This window comes from Mus caroli, unplaced genomic scaffold (assembly GCF_978045245.1).
Source record: "Mus caroli unplaced genomic scaffold, Mus_caroli_1 scaffold_2, whole genome shotgun sequence".
Lineage (NCBI taxonomy): Eukaryota > Metazoa > Chordata > Mammalia > Rodentia > Muridae > Mus > Mus caroli.
The window spans coordinates 78,157,433-78,171,541 of NW_028227257.1; the positions used below are offsets into that span (position 1 = coordinate 78,157,433).

Here is a 14,109-nt window from a genome sequence, read left to right on the forward strand (position 1 = left end):
TCCCGTGAAGGCATGTTATGGGTGCTACCCACTTTCGGTCACACAGTAGCAACTCAGACAACAGCAGAGTATAGTCATGTAACCCCATACACTTTGTTCAAATAATGCTTAGTCTACTTAATAATGGACCCAAGGTCAGGGTACTGATGCTGGATGCTGTATTGCTATGTATTGTTACGGTCTATCATTAGATATCATTAGATATTATGAGTATCTTACAAGCCTCATTGAGAGATTAAGTATTCTCACAGGTAAGAATGTTTAGGAGAAACACAGTTTATTTAGGGTTTGATACTGTTCACCATTTCAGGTATCTACCGGCGGTGGTATTTTGGAACACAGTCCCCCTTCCCCCGCAGTCAGGGACAGGTGAGGAATGGTACAGTACTATACACTGATGTTCTGGAAAATCATGTGAGCCAACATATTTGATGTATTTTAAATGCTGCTTAAATCACTCCTATCACCATGCAACAAACTACTCCAAATTAGCTCAGTCAATCACTTGTCTCTGAAGTTCTATCAAGTACCAACAGATTTGACTAGCAGTAGGGGTCTAATCAATGTCTAAGGTTCAATGCCAGTTCTACGGGGTAATGATTATGTTCTGAAGAACAGGGACCATGACACCAATTCCTTGTTATACGCACTGTACACCATCTCCTGCCAGATCCTGCCAGTAGGGTCTCCAGGACAACAATGTCCTACTGATATGTGTGGGGCCTTGGCATTCTATCAGATGAAAGGGGCCACTGACAAACTCTATTGTCACAACACAGTAGAGTTCAGCAAAGACCTGTGCTTTTCTCTTCTTTTCTAATCAATACTCTCTTCAATTGCTTGAAGAATGAACATTCACAGGTATAAAGAAGAGTATGGTATTGCTAAGCATAAGCTATCTCATGGAATTCAAGAACATGAAACAGAATGATAACAGAATCTGTCTTGTTAAATGTGATTTGCATCTGTGGTTGGGTTATAATCAACAGAGCTGGGAATGTATTTTTGATGATACCATAATGTTATGAATATTTGAACTGCAAAGTAGAAGAAAGTCATCCATGTGCCAAATGTAGGATGAGCTTCGATGTCATAGGGGACATGGAAAATAGCCAACCTGGTCTGATCTCATCCTTGAGTTCCAAGAGGCTCTGAGAAGGAATGTATAGATAATGTGTATGTGCCTCCACCCTCCTGGATAAAAAGGACCCACTTACAGGACATCTGCACAACACATGGCCTTAAATCAAACCAGCAAGCACACACTGGATCCAAGAATCCTAAAAGAGTCTCAGAGGGTTTCTGCTTTCTGGCCTATAGATTAAGATATCGGCTCATCAAGCCATTGAAAACACTTGTCAGCTGGCTGGAGATGCCTACTTACATGCCAGGGTGGGACATTTATCAGCACCCTCATTTCCAAATCTCCATCATAGAAGTTTGGGCCCTTGTATGTTTGTTCCACTGGACAGCTAGCTTTACAGAGACTTTCAGTCATGGCATTGGGAACTTAAGATGATTTTAGACGATTAAGGTTCACTTTCCCACTAGAAGACTAGAGAAGAGGAGGCGGTTGGTGGTGATGGTGGTCTTAAGAATGAGGAGTTGACAGTTTTAAAATTCCAGTCAATGGTTTCCCCATACCACAGGCGGCAATTATCTGCTAGGTTGGAGGCATTAGCGTAGAGATTTCAGAAATATGTAGTTTATGCAAAATTAAGGCCAAGCAGGGAGGTGCTGATGATTCACCCGGCCTTCCATGGTAAGCTCCTATTTCATTGAACAACGTGACCTGTAGGGACCCCACAGGGAGGAGGGAGAAAGTGAAATACAAATCTCCTCCTTCCTTTCAAAATTGAGAGTCTTTCTAAGACCAGTCAGTCTCCCAGCCAAGTTAAGAAAATGGGCAGCTTTTCCAGAACGCAGAATGAAGACAGCAGGTGCTCAGATTCCCTACCACGACATGCGTTCTCTCTGCAAGGAAAAAACTCATTGTTTGCCTCTTCCAATTGGCCAAAAAGAGGCTCAGAAAGGTTCAGAGGTTGAGCCATGTGCCCAAGTTCCCAGCTCCTGGGTATCCAGCTCTAAAGCAAATGTGCCCTGCACTCCTCTGCTGCCTGCTCTCCCTTGGGCAGACGATTCTGCAGAGAGGATCCTGAGCAGCAGGTCTATGACCCACTATGCTCAGAATACCGGGTCCCCAGGAAGCCAGGGCAGCCAAGTCCTGTGCCGCTTTCTTTTCCCCACAGTTGTTCTTCAAAGCCGTGTCTTCTTTTTCTGGAGTTTCCTAGATTACCCAGCAATTCCTCAGTACACAGCAGACAAATGTTCTCCTAAGAATTAGCCACAGCCTCTTTTTATAGTTTTCTCTTTCAACATGGGGTCCACACGTGGCCTGGGTTGGTCCTAAACTCACTGTGCTGTCATAGCAGACTTTGAATTTTCTATCTCCTTGCTTTGGCTTCCGAATCCCTGGGACAGCAAGCCTGTAACAGCAGGCTGACCTCAGACTCACTAAGTGGCTGAAGATGACCATGAACTTGTGATCCTCCTGCCTCCACCTCCCAAGTGATGAACTTGTGATCCTCCTGCCTCCACCTCCCAAGTGATGAACTTGTGATCCTCCTGCCTCCACCTCCCAAGTGATGAACTTGTGATCCTCCTGCCTCCACCTCCCAAGTGATAAGATCACAGATGTTCACCACCACACTCAAGGATTTTTAAAATCTTGAGCCTGCAGGCTCTGTGGCTGAATCTCTATGTGGAACTGGTCTTAGCATAATATTTTTAAAAGGCAATAAAAAGCAAGGAGCACACTTAAGCCTTAAAATAATGATTTTATTTGCTCTAGCTCACAAGCATGTTCCTTTTTTTAATTCTTTCTGACAACAAGGTTTGCTTCTTAAATAGAGGGCCTTCCGTCTAAGGCTGCTGTCTCATCTCTCATCCTTCACTCTCATGCTGCATCCGAAATAAGGAAAGAAAAAGCATGCCTTTTCTATTAGGGGTTAGAGAGATGGCTCAGTGGTTGGGGGCACTGACTGTTCTTGCAAAGGACCTGGGTTCAAATCCCAACACCCATGTGGCAACTCACAACTATTTGTAACTCCAAAATCTGACACTCTCACATAGACATAAAAGCAGGGGAAATATCAATGCACATAAAAATAAAGCTAAATAGATTAAAAATGTGCATATATTAGCATAGACTCATTCTGTGAAATAATAGATTTTGCTTTTTAAACTAGATATTTATTCCAGATACCTTCAGACATTTTTACCAATGAAGTTCAGTACAAACCAGAATTCAACTTTGAAGAAATTATCCATGAAAAGACAATCAAAAGCTGGTGATGGCTTCAAGCATGCTCTTTTGCAAGAATGGAGAAGAAAATTTAATATTTATTTTTAAAAATGGAAGCTGTGGGCTGAGGAGCTGGGTCAGTAAGTAAAGCACTTTCTGTGTATCTCTGATGAACACCTGACTGTGATGCCCAGCACACAGTAAAAAACTGATATAAAGAAACAGACTCGAGGGAGCAAAGACAGCTGACCCCAAGGGTGAACTACAGGCTCAGTGAGAGACACTGCTTCCAAAAACAAACAAACAAAACAGGGCAGAAAAGAGTTGAGAAAGATATCTGATATGGGCCTATGCCCTCCAAATACACATGCACACCCATGTACTTACACCTGCCTATACACACACACATACACACACACACACACACACACACACACACGAAAGGAAACCAAAGTTGTACTCTATATTTTGAATGTCAACAGAAGCTGGGAATGGGGGCTTAGGCCTGTAATCTCTGCACAAAGGTGCCTGAAGTAGGATTGCCATGAGTCCATGGCCAGCCTGGGCTACATAGGGAGTTACAGGCAAGCCTGGATACACTGAGACTCTGTGTCAAAGCCTTACCTCAAAAGACAGATATATCCTAAGAGATTTCATGAGCTCAATGCCAGAGGAGTATGAGGGGGAAATCATCTGAATAGCAATTGCTGGCACACGGAGGGACTTATGGGTGTGATCCTTCAAGTTCCTCACCACTAATAAATGTTTTAACTTAAACCCATCTTACACATGTGAACACTGAGGCTTGGGATGCTTAAGTAAATTGTAGTAAAATCCTCTTGTCTGGGAAACTTAAACCCTTACTAAACTTCAATCTCTTTTATTGTTAAATAGAAATGAGGGGCAGGAATTTATAACTCAATCTGCCGCACAAACCCAGTGGCTTTCCTCTTCTATCGTCTTTCAGAATTAGAACATGAACTTGTTCCTGGTCAGCCAATTACTGGAGATGAAGGCCTTAATCTGTGGGAGAGGGTTATCTAAGCAGGGGTGAGTCAAATCGTCAGAGGGACAGCGAAAAGCAGCCAGCGGTGTGCAGGGGGCCAGTTTAAACGACCTACTTCTGAAATCTGATTCAGAGCTACCTTTTATGCAACTCCTAAATGCCAGGGGAACAAGGCCCTGAGCCAGCGAAGAGCAGCCAAGGTGAACGGCTGGTCCCTGCAGACCCTTCCCCCTAAGACGGAATAGCAAGGAGCACTGCTCAGCATAGTAACGACATTTTCCCTCCTCCTGAAAACACCAAGTGTGCTTATTAACTGTGTGCTGGACAAAGCTCATTAATAATTCACTTTAGGATGATTGACAGGAGAGTGTTTGGCTGCCATGGTAACAACAGCAAGAAGAGCTGTTTGCTTGCTTTAAAACAACTATGTAGAGCATCTGGGATTCTTTTTTTTTTTTTTTTTCATGAATGTTGAGTTCCCGAAGAGACTGTGCATGTGTGTGAGTGAGTGTGATAGTGATAGACGGAGAAGATATATCTTTAAACTGTAGTCTAGGAGCTACTAAAGGGCAGGACATTACAACAGGGGAGGCAAGTGTCTTTCTCAGCTTCACACTGCACCCTTCTGGAAGGAAAAGGAAGTAACAGAAGTGCATCCTATGACTGGATGCAATTAGCTATGTTTTTATGAAACTTTAACCATATAAAGAAATCACATGTAAAGCACGCATAATCTTTTCCTTCGTTTACTTAATATTTTTTCCAGTTCTATAAATACTTGTGTGTCGTGTGTGTCTGTGTGTGGATGTGTGCACGTGGGTGTCGATGCCCGTGGGAGCCAGAGGCATCGTAAGTCCTGGGACAGGAGGCTGGGACCCTCCTGAGGGGGCGCTGGGACTTGAACTGACTGTGTTCTAGCCATTTCTGACCTTATTGTTTATGGAACTACAAGATGGCATTAGAAGCTCTTCTTTGCACCATTCTGGGTCCCGCTGGCCTCCCCGCCATAGGAAGACAGATGCCTTCTTCGTGATGAGCTGACAGGATAGGGACTGTGTTTCCCAGCACAGGACATGCCTGACGCTCCACATGTTTCTCAGCACGTGATGCTCCCAAGATGCTCAGAAATCAGGATCTCTACAGCCTTGGTTCCCTAGGATCAAATCCTTCAGGCTACAGCTTTAGGCTCATGAACCTAAGTCACTGGTTGACTCAGTTTCCCATTAGGGTGTCTAGGAGGACAGTGAAGTGTATAGGAAGGGGCTACTCTGGCTGCCTTCAGCACTCCAGGTGTCAGTTTGTGTTCTGTCAAGTGAGGATTTTTCTCAGAGTGACATTCACAGCTTGAGATGTTGATTTGTAATTTTAAATGGCCACTGTGACACTCGGTAACTGGCTTAGTTATACACATTCATTTGGACAGTGGGTAACACTGCCCCAACCCCAGCAGAGCCTGGAGTATGGGGGGGGGGAGGGTGGAGAGCAACTGAGCTTCTCTTAAAATTCAGTAAACAACACAGAAATAACTTCTTAAGGAATTTCACACTTTTGCCACAGGAGGAATACATGTGATCTCTTTCTTACTGTGACCTAGGCCACACACTCGAGCACACACACACACACACACACACACACACACATGTACATGTACCCTTGGATGTACAGGAAGCAGCCCCTCCCTTTCCACATATGGGGTACACTGGTGCCTCCTTTTCCCTCATCCAGAAGTGCATGCTGCCTGTTTAGATATACTGTCTGTACAGCATATCACCGATAAAATTTAATTTCTCAGTAATGCACACTATAAGATCCACAACAATAACTACAATAATACAGAAATATCAGAACAGCAGACTCTAATAAAGGGGCTCTTCCCTCACACTCAGTCTGAGGAACAACTGTACTCTGATCGTTTGTTAATGGTTTGGTTTTGTTCTTGTTTTTGCAAGGAGATCCATCCTAGCGCTCCCTTCCACAATTCCAAAGTGCAATTCCACCTACACTTTGAGTCGCACTAGCTGGAGCATTGCTCTCAAACACACGCAGCTGTGTACGGAAAGGAAACATGCTAGAGGTTGAAAGCACACAGAAGATTTTGAAAATAATACCAAAAGTAGGTCAGGGGCTGGGGAGGCATCCGTTGTGGTGGGTAGAGAACTCACTGAGCAAGCACGGGGACCAGCCTGTCGATCCCTAGAATCCACAGAAAAGCCAGGAGAATGTGGTAGCCATTCTGTAATCCCAGCTCCAGAGGCAGAGACAAGGAACCACCTGAGGCAGGAGCATTCAGGCTGGCCAGACTGTCCAAGACAGCAAGCTCCATGCTCAGGGGGGAGTTTTATTTCCACTTTTATGCTATGCGTACAGACAAAGATGTCTCTATATAAAATCTATATAAAATCTGGACAGTACACTTGAGAGCAAATACTCTATCTGTCTTTCTGAGATTGAATTCCTTTACTTAGCAAGGTTATACCCAGTTGTATCCACAGCATCAGCCTACCATGGTCCAATATGGGCTGTCAACTGTTTATGTAAATAAAGTTCCCAGAAATCAACTTATCTGAGATTACTCATCTGGTCACCAGAAAACAGAATCAGAGTCTGTTTCAATACATACATGAACATGTGTTCAATACAAACATGAACATGTGTTCAACACATACATGAACATGTGTTCAACACATACATGTTCAGGTACATACACAGACACACACATAGACACACACGGTTACTCGGTTACATACACAAATAAAACATTAGTCAGTCTTAGCAAGGTCTGAGACACCATTTCTACCTCAAGAACCCTTTCCCAAGACTCTAAACACTCACCCTATCTAGATATTGGTGCAAAAAAAAAAAAAAGTCCATGCCTCTAACTACCACCCACATAAGCAGCAGCCACCCCAGAAAGAAAGGGGGACAGGTGTGGATTCCCCTAAAAGAGAATCAGATCTTCCAGAGAACTGAAGGGTTTGAATTGTTCTTCCATTTCAGGTAAAACTTCGGCATGCCTTCTCCTCAGCATGCCAGTAAATGCTGCCCTTTGGAGCACATTCTCTCCCCCTTTCACCCTCCTTGGTCAAAGTAGAAGCTGTCTACACCCATCCAGAGTCACATCAAAGATTTTCCTTGAGAGGTCTTGGTTTCTGTATTCAACCCTCAGATATTAGGACTTCAATCTCAGATATCTCAATTATTCAAAGTCACTTTGGAAACAGTGTATGGGAAAGGTTTTCTGGGCTGTTTTAAAAAGAGAGACTTGATAAGATAACGATATCTTATCAAGTAACAATTACTCATAACCGTGTGTGTGTGTGTGTGTGTGTGTGTACCTATACATGTACGCATTAAACACAGTTCTCAAAGGGTGAATAGGATTCTTTTTGTTTACATCTACTTTAATTTTTTTCTATTGTGAAAAGTCATTTGCTTGTACAATTTTTCTGTTCCTGGTTGGAAAGAGCTCTGTGAAGAGAGTCTGGGGGTAGGGGGAGGCGTTGAGTCCATTGCCAGGCTCCCACTGACTTCTATAGGAAGACACACGACATGACTTCAGGCTAGTATAAAAGTAAAACTGTAATGGTTTGAGGGTCAGTTGCAGAGGCTAGCCAGCGAGCTCTGAGCAAAAGAGAATCTGCAGCGCCCCCCGGTGTCAGGGCAGTGGAAGTCCCAGGCACAGGCAGAAGAAGCAGGCTTCTGCGCATCTCAGGAGAGCAGGCCCTGTGGGCAGCCCCGTGGAACAAACTAGGTTCCCAGTGCCAAGAAGCAGTTAAAGCCTTCTTGAGTTTGTTGTTCATATTTCTTCTTGCCAGATAAGACATCTGAAAAGCCCATGGCCTGTCCTTTGGCGGCTCACAGAAAGGGCCCAATGTTCTCACACTCATATTTTTCCCCAAGAGAGCAGAGGGTCTTGGGAAAGCCTACTGAGGGGCTCCCCTGGTCCCTTCAGTGTCGGGACAGCCTTGGCGTCTGCAGAACCTCCTTCTCGAGAAGATTCAGAATCAGTGAGGTGCACACATATTTGCTTGGAGGGAGAGGGTAATAAATATATCATTGACAAGGGTTGAAAGCTGTTTACTTCTGGAGGGCTCAATTGTGCGTGTTTTGGGACAATAGAAGCATCATTGGGCTTAAGCAGTAATGAGCGATAAGTTAAATCAGCCACCTTTTCTAAGCACTTTTGTGTTCGAGCACAAGTCAAAATGACAGGTGGCTAGTATTTCATGCCCCAAGGCAGCCGCCATTACTCCTAATGTATAGTAACCTTATATGAGGAGCCTGCATTTCCATAAGGCCAAATCATGTGTCCAGGAAGTACCTTGCCCTGTATTCGAACATCTTGAGGTTTGTCATTGGTGGCAGCTGTCTTACACTAAGGCTTAGGTCAGAGTAACATGTCCTGGAGCAGAAAACCCAGGCTGCATTCTCTGGGCACACAGGCTGTGACGCTGTGTGGCTGCCAGATGGTGAGTAGCGACTGTCATCCAGAAGCCCCATCTCTAACACCTAGCAGAGGGCCAGCCGATCTGCAAGCATCTGTGAAATGAATAGCGGGTGCCACATTTTATTGCCACCTGAGTGATGCATGCTACACTCCAGGAGGGTTCTCTGTGTTTACAGCCCCCACATGCAAGGCATCCGCAGTTTCTGATCTCCCTCCAATGCTAATTAATAATGGGGTTCCTTCCCCGATCACTTTAAAGGCAGATGGCTGAAGATGTGGTCCCCAGCGTGCACAACCCATCTAAAGGACTCTGATAGCCCAGCTCCTCAGTCCTTTCTGCAGATTCAGTGTTCCAGACAGGGAAGGGAAGCCAACTCCCAAACCTGAGTTCATAAGTAAGCCTTGAATCAGACTGGACTTTGGCAATGAGCAGAGGACATGCAGACAACAAGTGAAAGGACATTTTACACACACAAAGAACAGTCACCCACCACTTCCCCTTCCAACCTGAATACATGCTCCTAGATTTTTTTTATCTTCCCTAGAAAAATAACCAAATTTAGGAGTAAACCAAAAAGGGAAATGGAGGTGCCCTTTGAAGTACAGTGACATTGGTGCCCAGTTTTCCCTCAGTGAAGAAACACTGGCATCTGACCATTCAGTCAATATGCCTGATAAATGCACATCACAGCTTACACAAGACTATTGTGAATGTGCTGAGACCTTTTACAGTGGCCTACACTTGGGGGAACTCATCCAAAATAAGGCCTATTCTAAAATCGTGTTGAATGTCTTATATAACTTATTGTCTACTGTACTGAAAGGGAATGGCAAAATCAACATATGAGTGTACATCATGAAGACAATACTCGCAAGTCAAGACATCTTAAGTCGGAGACCATCTGGTTACTTGAAATGGACCAAGCACCCTCCCATGCACTTGACCGTGAACCTTCTGTGTTTGAGTGTTCCCTTCCTTGGCTTCATTCTAACTCTCTTTCCAATAATTTTTCTTGACCCACTGAACAAGAGTCACTTCCATTCCAAGATCAACCTTTTTTTTCCTCAAAAGGCAGACTATCTTACTTCCCCCTGCTCAGGTAGCCCCATTGTCCTGGCTTTTTTAGGACATTTGCAGCACACATTTTATAGATACCCTGTCCCTGATGTAATGTCAGCTGACATAGAGTGACCGAAGTCACATTCAGGTCTCCGAAGCCTCTGTGTGCTGTGCAGGCATCACAGGAACAGGCTCCTTGCTTTTAGCATCCACACCCTCAGTCCTATGGATGGTGAATATGCATATAGGAATGCTTGAACTTAAACATGCAGATGTGCAGAGATACCTTAAAAATACACCAAATACCTAAAAGTTCAAATAGCTAACTGAATTCTCCTGGTTGAAAACAACAACAATAAAACCTAACTTCAGCTCGAAGACTGTGAACTTTGTCCTATTTGAAATGCCTGTGTGATCTAGCAATAACTGACCAGATGGGCAGATGTCTGCTTGTCCCTGGAGAGTGCATCCTATAGTCTTACCTTCCCTTGATTCCATGGATGCTGCAAGGTTGCCAATCCACTGGCCAAGAGCAGATGGAAAACCAATAAATTGAAAGCCAGAGATTGTGTCAGTCTCTTAGGAGTGACCACGGCCATTTGTCCCTGGGCTTGGAGAACCCCAATACCGTGTTTCAATTCTGTTACATAAGAAGCCATTGGTAAAGGAGGAAAGGGCTTTGCCCAAAGGTGTGGCTCCTCTTTATGAAGCCCAAGTAACTCAGATGGAAGTTACATTGTCTGTGGAAAGTATTCCTCCACTTTGTGGGCTTAGTGGGTACCCTGCCACTAATGAACACTCACTTTCCTCAGAACCTGGCATCATGTGGGAAGTGACAGTTCCAGAGAGCAAGTGAGAGGGAAGCTCTCATGGGGAGCACAGTCAGCCTGCGCTTCTGAATTTTCATGGGGAACACAGTCAGCCTGTGCCCCTGGCTGCATCCCACACAGCGATTAGCCCTGACTTCAAGAGCAGCCCGATCTGAACAAGTATGGACTGTTCCTGAGCAGTTAGGACACTGGGATCGTGTCACATGTCATGGCAGCTCCTCTTGGAAAGGCCAGAGGAGAGGCCTCAGTCCTGTGACGAAGACAGGGCTCAAGCCAGGCACTCATATTGAGTTCTCTCTCAGGAGACCGCCCATAAAAAAAGCTTCCAAGTTGGTTTGTTTTAAACACTGAAAACAGCTAGGTTTATAGTTACCATTATTATTATTATTTTATTTGTCTTTAGTACAATCTGTACATTGGCATCATACCTGTATGTGTGAGGCTGGGAAGCAAAGGGAACCTGAACCCTTCCATCTCACTCTGTGACTAGGGCAATATGTGCAGAAGGAGCCGACATCCAGCCTAGGGAGAGGCCCAGCTTCACCTTCACGGGAAAGGAGAAGCAAGAGCACAAACTGACCAGGTAAGGGACCTGAAAAGGTGGTCAGTTATTGCTCGATCACACAGACAGAAAGAGAGGGGGGCTTATGGCCTTTCTGAACCACTGCTGGAAGCTTTGGCCACGATACTGTGATTCTGTGTGCGCATCCTTCCAAAGTCCACATGTTGAAATCCCAATCTCCAAAGAGATAGTATTAGGTACTGGGTCACTGAGCAGTGATGAAGTCACAAGGATGAAGCCCTCAGGAGTAGGATCAGCACCCTAATTAAAAAAAAAAAAAAATTCTCGGCCGGGCAGTGGTGGCGCACGCCTTTAATCCCAGCACTTGGGAGGCAGAGGCAGGCGGATTTCTGAGTTCGAGGCTAGCCTGGTCTACCAAGTGAGTTCCAGGACAGCCAGGGCTATACAGAGAAACCCTGTCTCAAAAAACAAAAAAAAAAAAAAAAAAAAAAAAAAAAAAAAAAAAAAAAAAAATTCTCATTTCCCTGAGGACACAGGTAAAAAATGTCATCTGCCTTATCAGATCCTAACTCTGCCATCACCTTGACCTTGCACTTCCCAGCCTCCAGAAGCACAGAAAACTTCAATTATTCATTAGCCATCCAGTTTATGGAAACTTGTGAAAGTGGCCCAAATAAATTAAGACATGGAAGAACCTCATTTTTTCCTTTTCGCCAGTCTTCAGAACTCAGAAGGCATATTGTGAAAGCTGTTTGGCCCAGCAGCCAGGGAGATTGGGGATCAAAACATTAGTCTTTGACCTGGAACTTCAGAATGGCAAAGAGGCAGGCCAAGTGTTCTGGAACATTCTGAGTACCATGTTGACAACCATTAGAAGCACTGCATTATCTATAACAGCATAAAAGCCAATTTAGCATCCACTTGCTACTTTCACACCCACTGGACACTCATAGTTTTGGTAAGGTTGACACTAGAAGATGATGTGCCGGTCCAAGGAAGCATAACCTAAACCCAAAGTGTCAGCCACAGCAAGCATTCCACTTCCAAAGGCTTACCTCTTAGTCAACAGCATCACCACATTCTGCTAACCAAGGCTGTTCCAGTGGGTGTTTGGAGATCTCCGGTTTAACTTGTATTAGTAAATCAGCCCACTGTCTGACTCTATCTGGGAGGTGATGAGAATCATCTAATCCCCTCTGTGTGTGCATGTATGCATAGGCGTATGTGGGTACGTGGGTGCATGCAGGCCAGAGAACAACCTCCAGTGTCATCCCTTAGACACGATCCACCTTAATTATTAAAAGGGTATGTCTCTCACTGGCCTGGAACCCATCAAATAGGTTAAGCTGGTTGAAGCAGAGATCTGCATGTCCCTGCCTCTCTAACTCCAGGATTACAAGGATACACAACAACTCCCAGTTCTTGACCAGGATGCTAGTCCTCGGGCAAGCCAGACACTCCACTGAGTCATCTCCCCAGCTCCATCTCACCTCAGGAGTGCTGAATTGAAGCAAAGTCGTCTCTTACCCAGCAGGAGGCAGAAGTCACTTTATCTACTCAACTCTCCGCCCTGGGAGTGTAGGAGGGTCTTTCAGAAGAGTCACCCAGCAACCTCATAGCTAGGAGGGGCATCTCCCTAGGCTGGCAGCATCTGCCTGTAGCTGGGCCACCTTGTTGTTCTTGGAGACACATGATTTATGCAAGTGCATTTCCATCAACCTAGAAGTTGCTTCCAAAATAAAAATGTTTGGCTTGCAATCTGTTCCTACCGTGTGGAAAGGGCAGACCCACCCACATTCGCCTTTAGCGTGTCCTTATGTTTCCTCCCCTCCTTCTCCTACCCCTCATCCTGCCATCTGACCAGTTTAGTCTCCTTTTATCCCTAAGAAAGTCAACAGTCGCCCTTTAACAGACTTGGGCTTCCTACAGATACTTCCTAAATCACAAGGGAAAATACAGCAATTGCCTTCAATTATTCAGCCCAACCCCTTGCCTTTGACCTATCCAAACTGATCTCTTTCCTCTGTTTATCCTGAAGATTTGTCTTTTCAAGTCTTCACCTGACTATGTTATGTAGATGTCTCTACCCGAGACTGTGGTACAAAATCTGGGCAGCCATCACAGGAGACAGAGATTTGGAATACCATGTGTAATAATTCTAACAAGTAAGGAGTAGAAAGCACAGAGGAGGGGGAAATCTCCTGGCAGCCCACAGGTGCAAACACACCACTCACACCATCAAAGACACCTGGGCCGGCTTTCTAATCTTATCACCAATAGCTTTATGGAAAAGACCTAGCAAACGTAACTGTGGGTGCAGACTACATGTTACCAAGTAACTTGGAAAGTCAGGAGGCTGGTGAAAGGCTCAAGCTAAGCACAGAAGACTACAGGTAACCAGAGAGTTACGGTTCCAAGAACAATGACAGTTACCATTACTGGGAGACGTCCACCTCCCGGGCACTGGGCCCAGAGTCCTTCACATATGCCTTCTATGCCAAACCCTGTTGAGTAGGTGGCATTGCTCCTACTTAAAACTAAAAATGACACCCAGCCTTAAAGAGGCTCATTAATTTTCCTGAAGTCTTAAGCTAATGAGTGAAGAGACAGGAAGTTTTTCTTGGGTTTAAGTAGGGACTCAAACTTCCTCATAACTGTGTGCAATGCTGGCTCCTAGAAGCTCTTTTATGCAAAGTATTTCATCTTCGACTACTCTAGCGTACAGTAAAGCAGCAGGCGTTCTCGGGGGTCTCTTCTCATCTTTTAGCTTGTTTACGGTCACCATGAGGGGGATTGCATATAAGCTTGGTCCTGCAAGGCTCCCTGAAATGGAGCCATGAACTGTGGGATACAGAGCAAAATAACAAGTTGGAAGCCACTTGTTATTCAAAGGTCCAGCCAAACACTACAGCACATGCCCGTGAAGCTGGCTGGCTCTC

General features: G+C 44.9%; 1 protein-coding gene across 3 annotated transcripts in view; it reads right to left on the bottom strand.

Annotated features, from left to right (window-relative positions):
- Positions 1–14,109, bottom strand: part of Slc1a2 (solute carrier family 1 member 2) — a 136,871-nt gene that overhangs the window by 105,520 nt on the left and 17,242 nt on the right. Inside the window, exon 1 of one of the 3 annotated variants that reach the window (XM_029484411.2) lies at positions 12,698–12,716. The exons of the other annotated variants lie outside the window; for them this stretch is intronic. The gene's annotated coding sequence lies outside the window, so the exon portion shown is untranslated. Of the gene's footprint in view, positions 1–12,697; positions 12,717–14,109 lie in introns of those variants that run through there. 3 annotated transcript variants of the gene reach the window in all.